Raw genomic sequence first — 17,100 nt, forward strand, 5'->3', positions numbered from 1 at the left:
ATATCCTTCGGAGGTAAAGTTTCAACAAGTCTCTGGATTAGTGCTTGTCTGAAAGTAGGCCCAAAATTCTAGGCGTCATTCCTTTGGGAAATTAAATATATTTCTCAATGCTCTCAGTTGGGACACTCCCATGATCAATCTTCATACCGAATTTAGCTAAATGCTCAGCAAGAAAGTGAGCATCATACTCAAATTATGGAAGAAAGTGGGTATGTATTGCGGTAATTGATACTCCAGATTGCATGCATTGTGAGATGCACCACGAAGTTTCCCCGTAAGATGACAATGGTCCCTATGAAGAGTTTCCACTTTCCAATCTAACAGCAATGCATCAATATGACAGTCAAGTACATTGTTGTACAGATCAATATTCTCCTGCAATTCACTCCTTGGGATGTTGGTGCTATAAGACTTATCGACTTCCCATTAAAGTTTCTCAAGCTCAGTGAGCAACCAAATCTCAGGATTATCTCTGACAGAGGATCTGTGGTGGCTGAGATTGAAATCAGTATTATATACCACCTGGTACACCAATGCATACAGTTCGTGTTTCTTGTTGAAGCTTGCATGTCAGGCTGCAGGATCCCCTTCACAGTGTATCACAGGAGCAAGGAGGCAATCAGAGTAACGAACACTACAAAAGGACAGCGCTCCTGGTGATGATGCTTCGTAAACTTGAAGAATTTCTTTCCTCTGTCAGCATTTCAACACTTACTGCATCCAATGAAGAGCAATCAATAGCATGCTCTTCTAATGATTCACTTGAGGAAAAATAGTTGAGGCACGTATAGCAAATATGCTGTTATTCTTGTGCCTTTTCTATTGGGAGGGAAGAAGTCGGGATATATCCTTGATGCACAATTTTGTTGATGTTCTTTCTTATCTGAGAAAGTACATCACCCTAGTATAGACCCTCTATATACTCCTTCCACCTTTCCGCTTTCCCTTCTTTGCTTAGAACTGGGTTTCCATCTGAGCTCTTGATATTCATGCAAGTGGTTCTCCTTTCTCCAAAGGTCTCTTTAATTTTCCTGTATGCAGTATCTATCTTACCCCTAGTGAGATAAGCCTCTACATCCTTACATTTGTCCTCTAGCCAACCCTGCTTAGCCATTTTGCACTTCCTGTCGATCTCATTTTTGAGACGTTTGTATTCCTTTTTGCCTGCTTCATTTACTGCATTTTTATATTCTCTCCTTTCATCAATTAAGTTCAATATTTCTTCTGTTACCCAAGCAGTTCTACTAGCCCTCGTCTTTTTACCTACTTGATCCTCTGCTGCATTCACTACTTCATCCCTCAGAGCTACCCATTCTTCTTCTACTGTACTTCTTTCCCCCATTCCTGTCAATTGTTCCCTTATGCTCTCCCTGAAACTCTGTACAACCTCTGGTTCTTTCAGTTTATCCAGGTCCCATCTCCTTAAATTCCCAACTTTTTGCAGTTTCTTCAGTTTTAATCTACAGTTCATAACCAATAGATTGTGGTCAGAGTCCACATCTGCCGCTGGAAATGTCTTACAATTTAAAACCTGGTTCCTAAATCTCTGTCTTACCATTATATAATCTATCTGAAACCTGTCAGTATCTCCAGGCTTCTTCCATTTATACAACCTTCTTTCATGATTCTTAACCAAGTGTTAGCTAGGATTAATTATGATCTGCGCAAAATTCTACCAGGCGGCTTCCTCTTTCATTTCTTAGCTCCAATCCATATTCACCTACTATGTTTCCTTCCCCCCATTTTCCTACGCTTGAATTCCAGTCACCCATGACTATAAAATTTTCGTCTCCCTTCACTACCTGAATAATTTCTTTTACATCATCATACATTTCATCAATTTCTTCGTCATCTGTAGAGCTAGTTGGCATATAAACTTGTACTACTGTAGTAGGCGTTGTCTGTTTTATTCTGGACATTAATACACCTCTTATTGTCAGCTACATATTTCGATAGCTTGACGTAGCTGGACCCTCCATTTATTGGGTCATGGAGATGTGAGTGGATATTGACATCTAGAACATGGCTGAGTGCTTTACTGAATTGTCCATCAGCCATATCTGAAAGCCTTGTCCTAATAGTATCCAAGGTGAGGTTACAGAACCACTCAGTGATCGAGGTGCTCTGCAATATCACTCCGTTCACCATCCCCTCCCCTCCCTTCAAATAAAAAAAAATACAATCCTTTTCTGTACGAGAGTGCCTTGCGCTTTGAGAGGATATGATAGTTTGCAGCATAGTAGGGGAGATTGGGGATTGTTTGTACACTTTTTTTTAAAGCATATTTATCTCGACCAAAACATGTACACCCATGGAACAACAGTTTCATTATCAGGCTCGCAGTTTTTGCAAATAAAAAAATTGTCATGCATAGTACACATATCATGTGCTCAGCTTTGAGACATTGTACACTGAAATCATGTGGTTGGTGGTCTTGATCTAGAGTAGGGCTCTATACCTTCAGTACGAAAGCAGTCGTCTTCCTCATCAGATGATTCCTTGAGCTGACATTTTCGTCTTCCTGTTTTAACTTTCTTGTTTTTATTTTTCTGGGGCAACATCAGTCGTCGTCCTGCATGTTCCTTTTACTTATTTGCCTCAGCTGTCAGTGCTGCTTTTACTGGCGAATCCGTCAGGATAGTACTCACTCGTTTATTCCTTCTTGCTGCGTACTTGTGGGCAGGAGCCATCGGGAAAGGTCGCAGTGCTTTAGGCTGCACATGTGTGTGTATGGACTGTGCAGCAGGAACTGTGGAGGTGCAGGAAATGGGGCTTAATTCTACAGTTGTTGCTTTCTGTGAACGCTTTCCTCAACTGAGTTCGTAAGAGACACAGAAAGTGGAATTTCATCTTCTCTGTATGGCTTGTCCGTCGTGGCAGAAGGCAAAAAGCTGTCGTTTGTTAAATAGCCACATTTCAGTCATTTGAAGTCCAGCCTTGATGTTCCTTGGCGTAGCAGCGATATGCAAAGATTGCTTCACTATAAATGGAATGTCATATATTGTCTCAGTGTTTCCCGCATTCTTTTTCATCCACACGTCTGATGGAGAGTTAATACATTTTTTAAATTGGCGAAACACCGCTCTATCTAAGGGTTGCAATTTATGAGACGTATGTGGCGGAATATAGCAGGACCATGCCGTATCCTATGGCTACATCTAACACTGGAATATCAAAATGAGACTGATGGTTATCCACAGGAAAGAGAACCGGCCACTCTCTTGTAGCCTTGGAATGGTGAATGAAATAGTACAAGAATGAGCGAAGGTCTAGACCTGTCATCCGCCCTAACTTATTTGCAGACCCTGCGCTTCCTTATGGTCCATTTTGGAGTAAATTATTTCTGGAGTTCTTTCTTAGAAACACAAAGAAAGGCAGGATTAAGTTTCCCCACCCATTTACAGCCAGGGCAACAGTAACTAGAGTTCCCCTTTCTCAGATGATGTCTGTTGCAGGTTTGCAACACCTTACTTTATAGCGATTTGCAGTGGGCTGAGTATCGATGGGCTTTGGAGTTGAATGTAGATAATTGTTACTATTGAATCTAAAATAGCCGAACAGACCTGGTAGCGTTCCATTACGTCATTGACTACAAATCACTAGAAGAAGTACCAGTCGTAAGAAATATCTGGGCTCGAGCATCTGCATGGTGCTGAATTTCTCCCTGAATGTTAGTGTGCTATTTTTTCTCGTTGTGATAGCTCTCTACATAGCCAGTGACTGGTAGAGGGCTGAACTGTCTTCTAACTAATGGAAAACTGCTGTCGTAGCATGATGAGATTTCGAGAGAATTATGTGACTTGGCTGGGGTATAATTTCTTCGTGCTATGGCAAACACCGAATTTTGTGCGAGAACGTACATAACACAAATAAAAGACTTGAGGGCTTTTGAATTGTAATGGTAATTATACCCATTATTTCTCATATCATAACGAACTGTAGGGAATATTATGCTGTTGGAACATAAAGTTACTGTGGTTAGTGTTCTGGGCAATGTGCGGGAAGTGATCAGAGTTCTATCCCTGTAAAAATATGTATGTCTAGTCATAAGGAGAGGATGGATTTGGTGCAGGGAATTGTGGTTTCAGTACATTGACAAGTATATCCAACCATAAGGGGTGATAGATTCGTTTTGTAAACACCCGCACAATACACCAAACAAGAGTTCAATTGCATTTGCTATAGTGTACAAACAGGACAGGCAATACAGCTGTAACATCATGGATATGCAGAGAGTCCTCTCATCAGCTCTTTTAAGCAGATCGTCACATGTTCTTTGTCACATTATTGGCTGTGATGTTTACCACAGTACACCAGCCCCTATTGGTGATGTCTTTCCAACCATTTCCACAAGAGCGCTGTTGATTATCATGTGATGTGGGATGCCTGTGCTTTACAATGTTTGAGAGTGACTTCATACAGGCAAGAAATGAAGGTTGCCTTGTTTTCGACTACCTAGTTTCAGCTACTTCTCCAAGTCTTCCAACTCCCCACTACTTTGTCAAGAACACCTTACACTGCCAGAAGTCCATAAATAATATCCTTATGTGTCTTTTGCATGGTTATAATGCAAAGTGGCAGAAAGTGAGTAGTTGGATTACATGCAGAAATAGCTGAAACTATGTAGCTGAAAACAAGGCAACCCTCGTTTTTCACCTGTTAAAACAAATTTGTGATGGTAAAGTGCTGTGGATAAATGAACTGACCTCCAGATCTCACCAGGAGTGTCACGTCATCATACAATGATGCTGTATATAGTGTCAGGGCACCACAGTAAACGTCTGGAGGCAGAGAATACTCAGAGGTAATCTGTTGATTGATGTAGGAATCTGCATGATACAGTTCATCCCATCCAATTCTGTGAACCATACTTTAACATTTTACGATGCATTTTCAAATACAACACATTGGTCACTGTTCACTATACTAATATTTAAGTGCTTTGAACCTCTGGCTGTTAAATTAAAAGGAAAATAAATGCCGTGTGACTAGGGTCTCCAGTCGGGTAGACTGTTTGCTGGGTGCAAGTCTTATGATTTGTCGCCACGTCTGCGACTTGCACATCGATGGGGATGAAATGACGATGTTTAGGACAACTCAACACCTAGTCCCTGAGTGGAGAAAATCTCTGACCGAGCCGGGAATCGAAACCGGGCCATTGGGATTGACAGTCTGTCGTGCTGACCACTCAGCTACTGGGGGCAGACAAATTAAAAGTTGAAGTGGAAGACAGTAAAGTACTGGTAGGAGTCGGCAGCTTTTCATCCTCTGCATCAAAACTCTGCCCTTGCAGTAACACTGGAGTATTTTGGGCTGGTGCATATGTCAGAGACCAGTACTGATCTGCACTGTGCAGAGCAGGAACCTTAGCACAGTTCTTCAGAGAGTTGGGGGCTGGCTGGGCAGCTTTACCAGTGAGTGGACAGCTCGTTGTTCTGCTCCAACATGCTGGTCAGGTGCGCTACAGGATTGCACAGTGCTGCTACTATTGCAGACTCTGAGAGACTGGAGGTCACTACAGGTCCTGAGAAGATTGCAGTGGCAACTGCTGGCTCAGATATGCTGGGAATGACTGAAGATCTGGACAGGCTGGAGGGTGCTACCAGTCTAGACATTCCAAAGGCTGCTGAACAAAGAAGAAGAAGAAACAATAAGCATCCACAGATAAAGACATCGAGTTGAACAAAGAAGTGGAACTTGACAAAGAAGAGGAAGAATCGCTATTTGCAGTAGAATAGAAAAGACATGTAATGAGTACTTAATATTATGCTTCTTTTGTGATATGGAGGCAGATGAAGATCTTGGCTGCAGTTGATGCTTCGTGGTTCTCCCACTGACTGACTGTGACTGACGGTGCATCTGTCTCATATCCCCTGACACACCATTGCATGCCAGATGTAGTGTTCCCACACTCCTATTGGCTCCTACCATTATTCATGTTGGGGAGGGTTTGAATGATGTGTTCCTATTGGTTCCTGAGGAAAGTGGTGGGGGGAGGAAAAACACATTTCAAGCACCCTCTTTGGCAATTTTGAGAATTAGCTCAGTCAAGGGCCATACACCAAGGTGAACAGCTCTGGTTCATTCTGTCTGGGGTAGTGTAATAGGACAAAGTTGTCTTCTGCACTGTGGACTAGTGCTGTGTGCAGGCTTGCTTCCCTACCTATAGTTATGGGAATTCGTGAGGTGGCTGATGCAGCTGTAGCTCCCGTCATGTCAGCCCTATGGCTGCTATCAAGATGTGATTGGTAGATTTTTTCACTGGATATGGATTGTGGTGGTGGAGGAAGGTGCTTGTGTAATCATGTGTCAGTGCTTACGAGACCTCAGATATATGGCAAGTGTTTTCCCACAAATTTCAACATTCCACACAGCAAATCATTTTCATGAGATATTTTCTGCCAAATATGCAAGCAATCAATCAAAAGTCCTCAGTATTTCCGGAGAATCGATGGGTTGTGGGACCAGTGCAGTAAGGAATTTGACATAACTGCACCAGTATACGCCAGTAGGATGTGAGGTGACAACACCAAAGTGGTGCTAGCAACCATTGGGGAGGAGCCCTGTCTCCCACAAACTGATTAAATAAAATATATGCAGCAATATATTATTTACATTTATTTGAATTTCGTGTCATGAAATCCTTTCTCTTCAGCACAGAGTGAGTCTTTTTCCCACCAATTCCCAGATTGTTGGGGTGATTGGGGAAGTGGGGGAAAGGAGGACAGGACTGAGGGATTTCCCAGGAGAGGGAAAAGTGGCTCAGAACTGAGGAAGTGTCCCTTTACCAAGAGGGGTGGGGGAGGAGGAGATGCTTGGGATTGGGTGGGGGGTTTCACAGGTCTGATTATCCCCAGGGGTTTATAAATCAGTCCTCAGAGGGTCATAAACCACTAACCAGATAATAGATTAAGGGGAGGGAACAGTTTAATTCATCTTTTTAATTGATTAACGTATCAATTTGATGTACAAATGTCCCAGAACAGGCTTTGCCCTACTACTGCTACCATATGGGCATACAGACCTTACCAGTAAGGTGCTGTAAGGCCGTCGTATTGAATGGAGATTACGGTGAAAATAGGATTTTGTAACGAAAAGAGTTGGTAATGATATGGGTGTATTGGAATCTTGAATAAACCCAACCTGCTTTCAGAAAAAAAAAATGTGTTGCTTATTAAATGCCCCTCATACTTTGGAGTGAAGTAATGTTCCATAGGAAGTGCTATTTCAAAACACATTCAGTTTTCTTGAGGCCTTCCTGTTTCTGAAAGCACAGAGTACAATGAATGCACTGATAATAGACGATTTTCTGTATGTCTCGCAATTTTAGCACAGTCGTCTTCTGGAACCCCAGACGTACTTATGAGAACCCTGTACGTAAATCGAGCGATTATTTTGGTGTGATGTTGGGCAAGTGCACTGTTCCCTGTGTTTAAATATAATAAACTATTTTAAGGATAAGACGTTTATGTCCACGAATCGGCATGGCTTTAGAAAGCATCACTCTTGCGACACTGAGCTTGCCCTTTCCTCGCATGATATACTGAAAACTGCGGATGAAGGGCAATAGTCAGACTCCATATTTCTAAATTTCTGGAAAGCATTTGACATGGTGCCCCATTGCAGGCTGTTAATGAAGGTACAAGCATATGGAATAAATTAGCAGATATGTGAGTGGCTCAAAGACTTCTTAAGTAATAGGACCCAGTATGTTCTCCTCGACATCGAATGTTTATCAGAGACAAGGGTATTGTAAGGTGTGCCTCAGGGAAAAGTGATAGGAGCTCTGTTGTTCCCTACATAACAAATGATGTGGCAGAGAGGATGGGCAGCAATCTGCTGTTATTTGCTGATGATGTTGTGGTCTACAGTAAGGTGTCGAAGTTGAAGACACAAGATGACGTAGACAAAATTTCAATTTGGTGCGATGAATGGCAGGTAGTTCTAAATGTGGAAAAATATAAGTTAATGCAGAAGAGTAAGAAGAACAAGCCTGTAATGTTCGGTTACAGTATAACTAGTGTCCTGCTTGATACAGTCAAGTCGTTTAAATATCTTTGCGCAACATAGTGATATAAAATGGAACAAGCCTGTGAGAAGTGTGAAAAGGAAGGCGAATAATCGACTTCGGTTAATTGGGAGAATTTTAGGAAAGTGTCATTCACCTGCAAAGGAGACCGCATAGAGGACCCTGGTGCGACCCATTCTTAAGTACTGCTCAAGTGTTTGGGAACTGTATCAGGTCAGATTGAAGGTAGACACCGAAGTAATTGAGAGGCGGGCTGCTAGATTTATTACCGGTAGGTTTGAATAACAGGTAAGTATTACAGAGATGCTTCAGGAACCGAAATGGGAATCCCCAGAGGGAAGGTGTAGTACTTTTTGAGAAACACTATTGAGAAAATTTAGAGAAACGGTATTTGAAGCTGACTGCCGAACAATTCCATGGCGGCCAACACACAGTGTGCATAAGGATCACGAAGATAAGATCCGGGAAATTAGGACTAATACAAAGGCATATAGACAGCCGTTTTTCCATATTTCATAGCTTCAAAGGTGACTGTATACAAATAGCCTCTGCAACGACCCATACAAATGTTGGGCTGGTGCCTGCCTTCATGTGGCATGATCAGCCCCAATTGAACCGCTCTGTCAGGAGGGTAAATATGGAGTTGGATTAGTTGCGTAGGGCGGCCACTCTGTCAGACATTGGATTGGTTCCTGTCGAGGCTATTGATAGGGGAGATTTCACAAGGCATGGCCCACACCTCAATAGGAAAGGCAAGGGTAAACTGGCAGGATTGATAGCGAAATCCATAAGGGAGGACACTAGTACTCATGGATGTACCTCTTTTTTAGACTAATATCAGTGTCCAATGAGAAGTTCAGGCAGGCAGGTGCTAAAGAGGTCCAAAACTCACAAGATTTTCACAACAATAAAGTAAATAATAATGTTACCATATTTAACCAAAATATTGGTGGATTAAAGAAAAAAGTAGATTCTCACAAAAGTAATGTAAAAAATAATGTTACCATTTTTCACCAAAATATTCTGGGATTGAAGAATAAAGTACATGAGCTCCTGGTTTGTTTAGATGACATTGAATCTGATAATGTAATAGATATACTATGCCTGTCTGAGCGTCACATTGTGTCTGATATGGAAGAGGTAAATATCAGTGGTTATAAACTAGCTGCACATATGAGTAGTGAGAATTAGGTGAGAGGAGGAGTTGCCATATATGTCAAAAGTTATCACTGTGTAAAAAGCTTAGATACAAAAAAGTTTTGTCTAGAACAACATATAGAAGCATGTGTCTGTCAACTAAAACTGAAGGAGGGCTCTTTTATAATTGTAACAGTATATAAGTCCCCTTCAGGAAACTTTAATTTATTCCTGGAAAACTTGGATGCCTTGTTGTGCTACCTGACAGATACGGGAAAGCAAATTATTATTTGTGGGGACTTCAGTGTTGATTCACTGAAAGAGTGTATGTAATAGGAAGAATGACCTGGCAGCCTTGCTTGATTCTTTCAGTTTGACATCTGTCATTAATTTTCCTACTTGCATAATAGAGGACAGCAGCACATTGATAGATAACACTTTTATAGACCAAGATAAGTTTAAAAACATAAATTCTTGCCCTGTTGAGAATAGCCTCTCTGATCATGGTGATCAGCTAGTTACAGTATATGACATAGCTCCATTCAGCAATTCAAAACTACCCTCCAAAGTTGTGCATTCAATTAATGACTCAACAATTAGAAATTTCAGGGAAAATCTTCAGCTGTTAGACTGGGATGAGGTGTACAAGGAACCTGATGCTAATTTAAAATATAACTTATTTCGTGATGCACTTGTAAGAGAATTTGAAAACTGTTTCCCTAAGAAAGTAGTTAAATCTAATTATAAGAAACCATGCAAAAAGCCTTAGCTTACTAAAGGAATAAAAATATCTTGTAACCACAAAAGGGAACTGTATCCAACAACAAGAAACAGTAATGACCCAGATCAGCCAAATATAATAAAAACTACTGTGCTACATTGAGAAAGGTTATTAAAAAGTCCAGAAGCATGTGCATCATGTCTGAGATTAATACCTCTGATAACAAAATCAAAACAATTTGGAATATTATTACAAGGGAGACAGGGCAATCAACTGCATTACCATCAAAGCAAATGGAAACTTGACAAACAACAAGCTGGAAGTCGAAAACATTTTGAATAATCCTTTTTTAAATGTTGTAGAGAAAATAGGATCTAAATGTTCATTAGAAGAAGCAAGGCAGTTAATGGAAGAGGCCTAACCCACACAATTTGAGACAATCGAAATTCTACCCGCCTCTTCTTCTGAAATAGGAAGATAATAAACTCTCTCAAGAATAAAAGCTCACATGGGACTGATGACATTTCCAGGTGGATAGTAAGAGATTGGTCCCAAGAGATAAATGGGATTCTTAGCCACATATGTAAGAGCTCTCTGAAGCAGGGTATTTTCCCAGATAGACTGAAGTATGCCATTGTTAAACCACTGCATAAAAAAGTGGATACGCCTGATGTCAACTACTACCACCCAATCTCTCTTCTGACTGCCTTATCCAATATTCTTGAAAAAGTGATGTATTGTACAGTAGCTTCACACCTTTGTAAAAGTAAAGTTTTAACAAAATGTCAGTTTGGTTTCCAGAAAGGTTTTCCAACAGAAAATGCTATGTATATTTTCAATAATGAATTATTAAATGCTCTGAGTAACTGAAAGTCACCCGTTGGGCTTTTTTGTGATCTATCAAAGGCTTTTGATTGTGTAAATCATGGAATACTTCTAGATAAGCTCAAGTACTGTTGTATAAAGGGGACAGCGCTCAAATGGTTTAAATCATACCTAACTGGAAGAGTGCAGAAAGTTGAAATTAGAGAAGTTCACATAACATGCAAAAAAGTGGTGATTTCTCTAACTGGGGAACAATCAAGAATGGGGTGCCGCAAGGTTCGGTCTTGGGTCCTCTGCTGTTCTTAAAGTATATTAATGACTGGCCATTCTATATTCACGAAGATGCAAAGCTGGTGCTTTTTGCTGATGATAGAAGTATAGCTATCACACCCAACAGACAAGAATTAACTGATGAAATTGTAAACGATGTTTCTCAGAAAATCGTTAAGTGGTTCTCTGCAAATGGGCTCTCATTGAACTTTGACGAAACGCTTTATATACACTTCCACACAGTAAATGGAATGACACCATTAATAAATATAGACTTCGATCAGAAATCGGTAGCTAAGGTAGAATATTCAAAATTTCTAGGTGTATGCTCTGATGAGGGGTTGAACTGGAAAAAACACACTGAAGATCTGCTGAAACGTTTGAGTTCACTTACTTGTGCTATTAGCGTCATTGCAATTTTGGCGATATACATACCAGTACATTAGCGTACCACGCCTATTTTCATTATCTGCTTTTGTATGGCATCATATTCTGGGGCAATTCACCATTGAGTAAAAGGGTTTTCATTGCACAAAATCGTGTAACCAGAATAATTGCTGGAGCTCATCCGAGATCATCCTGCAGACACTTATTTAAAGAGCTAGGGATCTTCACTGTAGACTCACAATATATATATTCACTTATGAAATTTGTTATTAATAATCAGACTGAATTCAAAAGAAATAGCAGTGTACATGGCTACAACTCTAGGAGAAATGATGATCTTCACTACTCAAGGTTAAATCTTATTTTGGCTCAGAAGGGAGTAAATTATGCTGCCACAGAAGTCTTTGGTCACTTGCCTAATAGCATCAAAAGTCCGACAGATAGCCATATAGCATTTAAAAGGGAATTAAAAGAATTTTTCAATGGCAACTCCTTTTACTCATTTGATGAATTTTTGGATATAGTAAGTGGGTAATTTCCCCACTCCCCACAAAAAAATTGTCATGTAATATTTTGTGTAATTTAATATCTTGTAACGACACCTTTTATTAACCTGACACATTCCACATCATTATGAAGTGTCGTATTCATGATCTATGGAACAAATACTAATGTAATCTACTCTGGAATTATGACTTAAAAACGCCTTCAGGCATAACTTTTCGTGTTGTATTAAGTACACGATGCATTTCGGACCCTGTGGATCCATCATCAGATGTAATTTCTCTTAATACATGCTTTATTTTTTCTCTTGAGTGAGGTGAAATGCAAATTCCCGTCATGAAAAGGTTTGATGTTAAGTTATGAATTTCGTAAGTCAAACGCGGAAAAATGTGCGAAATAGTCGAAAAGATAACAGTGTAAACTGACCATATAATCCAAGAAAAGTGTTTTTAGAGTTTTGGCACCAGAATACATTCTTTTTTCTATTGCTTTCGTACACTTCATTCAAGAAGCATATTTGCATATATACGTTTGTAAATACTTCGCAGATGTTTTAGTACATGGTGTGATCAAAGATGAATTTATTCTTAGAGTTAAAGATATAATTAATAAACAACTGATATATGCAGGAAATAACTTTAGAATAGGTCTACAAAATTGCTGAAATAACTGTGGCTTGCTGTATACGCACATTTCACCTCATTCAAGAGCAAAAATAAAGCATTTATGAAGACAAATTACACCTGATGGTAGACCCACTGGGTCCGAAATGCATCGTGTACAAAAAATAAATAAATAAATAAATAAAATAAAATAAAATAAAAATAAAAAAATATATAAACTAGCAGACCCGACAGACGTTGTCCTGCACTATATTTCAAGCGATTAGGATACCTGAAATATCTAAAGACACCGTATGAAAAAATTAAAATGTCAAAATAACGAAACACACATAATATAATACACTCAAATTAAAATGTCGAAAAATAAACGAAATCCTATGCACGTAATTTATATCTGAATATATACGCTCAATATTGCACACAAAAATGCAACGCCACCTACCGTGCTGATATAAGAATGTAAATTTTCCAGGTCCCCACTTGAATGGATACACAAAAATTCATTCAACTCGATCCAGCCGTTTAGTAGTAGTATAGATAAATAACCTAGATACCGACTGCAGTGCCATCGGCCGGGCTAATTTGTGAATCTAAGTCATCCAGGCACCCACTTGAATGCATTCACAAAAATTCATTCAAATCGATCCAATCGTTTAGTTGCAGTATAGATAAATAACATAGGTACCGACTGCAGCGCCATCTGCCAGGCTGATTTGTGAATCTAAACCATCAAGGGCGCTACCCAAATGCATACAAAAAAAATCATTCAAATCAGTCCAGCCGTTTAGGAGGAGTTCAGTGACATACACAAGTACAGTAGAATCATATACAGGGTGTTACAAAAAGGTACGGCCAAACTTTCAGGAAACATTCCTCACACACAAATGAAGAAAAGATGTTATGTGGACATGTGTCCGGAAACGCTTAATTTCCATGTTAGAGCTCATTTTAGTTTAATCAGTATGTACTGTACTTCCTCGATTCACCGCCATGATTTCATACGGGATACTCTACCTGTGCGGCTAGAACATGTGCCTTTACAACTACAACATGTGGTTCATGCACGAAGGAGCTCCTGCACATTTCAGTCAAAGTGTTCGTACGCTTCTCAGCAACAGATTAGGTGACCGATGGATTGGTAGAGGCGGACCAGTACCATGGCCTCCACGCTCTCCTGACCTCAACCCTCTTGACTTTCATTTATTGGGGCATTTGAAAGCTCTTGTCTACGCAACCCCGGTACCAAATGTAGAGACTCTTCGTGCTCGTATTGTGGACGTCTGTGATACGCCATTCTTCAGGGCTGCATCAGCGCATCAGGGATTCCATGCGACGGAGGGTGGATGCATGTATCCTCGCTAACGGAGGCCATTTTGAATATTTCCTGTAACAAAGTGTTTGAAGTCACGCTGGTACGTTCTGTTGCTGTGTTTTTCCATTCCATGATTAATGTGATTTGAAGAGAAGTAATAAAATGAGCTCTAACATGGAAAGTAAGCGTTTCCAGACACATGTCCACAGAACATATTTTCTTTCTTTGTGCGTAAGGAATGTTTCCTGAAAGTGTGGCCGTACCTTTTTGTAACACCCTGTATATAAAGATAAATAAATAAAATACCGGAAAGTTGTGACTGAAGGTGTTTTTAAATTCACACTTCCACACTTCCAGTCGATTTTCTCTCGCAATATTTGCGAGTAGAACAGGAAAGGAAATGATTAGTAGTGGTACAGGGTACACTCCGTCACACACCGTAAGGTTGCTTGCGAAGTCTCTAAGCAGGTGTAGACGTAGATATTCCTACTTCCAGACTACAGTGCGGCTTTTGTGTGACATTTGCGGCACGTCTAGAAATGGGACAACCGTTCCCGCGGGTTTCGGCCACTCAGTTCGTATAACGAGTCGCAGGAGGCGGTGGGAGCCGCGGCGGCAGTGGAGTGGAAGTGTGTCGGACGCTCCGCCGTGGGCGTGCGGCGCATCCGCCACCTATCGCCGTCACCGTCGCGGGCCAGCAAGTGGCGCTGACGTCACGCCTGCACCCTGCCCTGTAATTAGCAGGCCTACCGGACCTCCCAAGTCTGTCGTGCACTGCTGTGGGTGCTGTGGAGTGCCTGACAGAGCCGCACACTGCCGTGGGAAGGGAACGAAAAAGGCTGCGGGTATCATTCGGCGCTCTCCCATAACTGGCCGCCGTCTCCTGAGGCGTGCTCGTGCCTCGCGGAAATATGGCTCCTCAGGAGACAGTTTATCGCGACAAACCCGCAGAATTTTGACTGTTCGTGTTTCTGTGATGCAAATTACAATGTACAAATAACGCCTCTGTCCCAGACTTCTATTAAACAAAATTAGCTACCTCAATTCGGGTTCTAATTATTATTTTAAACCATATGCACTAAACGAGGCTCTACTAATTTAAGTGATCAGCCGGGCCATTTCAGACCACTTAAGATAATTTACTGTGTCCAGAACAGAACTACGAAGGAAGTAAACTTGGAGTTTCACATGCTATAGGGGACGAAGTCGTTAACTCCTTTTTATTTTAATTCCTAATTTGCCACGAGTGTGCTGTAGTGGCTCAGTTGCTATATGACAGACTACAAAGGCCTGCAGTTCAATCCCGTGTGCGTGGTAGCACTTTTCTGTGTCACTTATCTCAGCTTCCTTCATTTACATCTGCATTTACACTTAAAAAGCACTGTGAAACGCATCTGAGTGTGTACTTCCAATATTAGCAGGACGCAAGTAGATCTGTAAATGATATTATTCAGTCCCACATGACTATCTCGGTAACTGACAGGCTGCTACTTTATTTTCAAAACTTAAACGTATGTACGTTTGAATCATATCGGTTCGATGCCAGTGCTCAGTTACTTCAGTACAGTGGTTCTCGTCTTTTCATTTACCAGGGCGGGCAGCATGACAACGACCATCTTACGTTCGTGACGTGAGGCGAGCGCCACAAACTATGAAGTATCACCATCTCGTTGAAAAGGCACTCAAAATAGCCCTGCCAATCCGCTCCCGTAGGTGTACATGGTAAATAACCAAATCATAATTATATCGAGCTCGCCTGGGAATTAGTGTTTATCAGCCACGAATGAAAATAACAGAACTGCATTACCGTCAAATGTAACTGAGAGGAACTTTGTCCTCTAATAATCAGCAGTTACAATAGCAAGGGACGGATACATGCAGTTGCGTTTGGCACCTGTTACTTGAGACGACAGCACAGGAAAGACAGCGGCAACAAGACAACGACGTCCCTTGCGCGCCTTGCACCATACTTCCATCACTCACATAAGCTAATATTCTTCACTCTCATCAAGAACTGACTATGAAGATAACTGTAGTCCCGTTAGCCATCACTACTACTCCACAAATCTTTCTGAACCACTTGGTTATTTAACGCAGTTAAGACACGGAAAAATAATATTTAAACAAACATTCACTTGCGTTGATCAATTTTACATTGCCATGCGGGTATTCCAGAAACGATTTTAAGCTATACTCTTGCTCATCTACGCACAATAAACGTAATATAGGGTCACGATTAAACACTCCCATCTCGCAACCAGAGTGTCATCTGTGTCGTTAAGTTTTGAAGACACAACCATCAGGAATCTCGCAAGTGCCAAGCCATGCACCGAAACCACTTACCACTTATGTTGAGACCGCCGAATGACATGAAGAAACGGTCCTACCGTCGTTCTAATAACCGTCACAGTCGGAAATGACAATTTTAAACACATTCAAAATCACTTCCTACTCGTGCACATTACTGTTTGTAATATTTGCAGAATAACCTGTCGCTGCTCAGATGCTGTTTCGGACACTCGGAGGAAGCGACAGTACTCCGAAAGGACTGTATTACATCAGAAAAGGAACAGTTTTCCCGAGCGTTCACCTACGTGACCTGTTTCTCAGGCAGCCCTCTAGGGACATGACGTTTCTAGCATAGTTTAGCTTGTGCCCCTTCACTGAACATATGGTTCCACGTTCATGAGTTACAGTAGACGTATCCGCTTTTAAAAATGAATGAAAAGATATGAAATGAAATAGAGAAATCTGATCCATTAGATATTGTCGTCTATTACCTTCTTCAGATCATAATTATTAACCTCAAGAGTTGAGAACTCCTGGGACTATTTTATGTCTTTGTGCGATATCTCGACCTACTGTGAAGCAGGCCAGTACGTACGGGGATTCCCCTTCGACATAGCCGTTCCGCGCGCGTTTAAGCTGACAGAAAGGTCTACTACCTACGCGAAGATCCTCCTAGAACAATCGAAACGTTTTCTCTGTTCTTGCGCTGACACCACGCCCGTAAAACTTCCGGCTACTTCACTCCCACCCCTCCGCTCTAAGCAACTCACCGCCTTCTAAATGTAACGCTCAGTCGTCCACCTGCCCAGTGTCATTTCAAGTGCTCCCCGTTATTTTATTGGAGGACAAAGCAAATAGCTTATTTCACTTCCACTCCAAATTTTTGGTGAAGCTTTTAGTCATTGCTGTTATTATGAAACATAAGTAAAAAGAAAAAAAGAGGAGGGCAAATTTATACACTGCTACGTAATGTAGCTGCTATGTTGCGCATGCATTATGCCAT

The sequence above is a fragment of the Schistocerca nitens genome, chromosome 2 (genome assembly GCF_023898315.1).
Source record: "Schistocerca nitens isolate TAMUIC-IGC-003100 chromosome 2, iqSchNite1.1, whole genome shotgun sequence".
Classification (NCBI taxonomy): Eukaryota; Metazoa; Arthropoda; class Insecta; order Orthoptera; family Acrididae; genus Schistocerca; species Schistocerca nitens.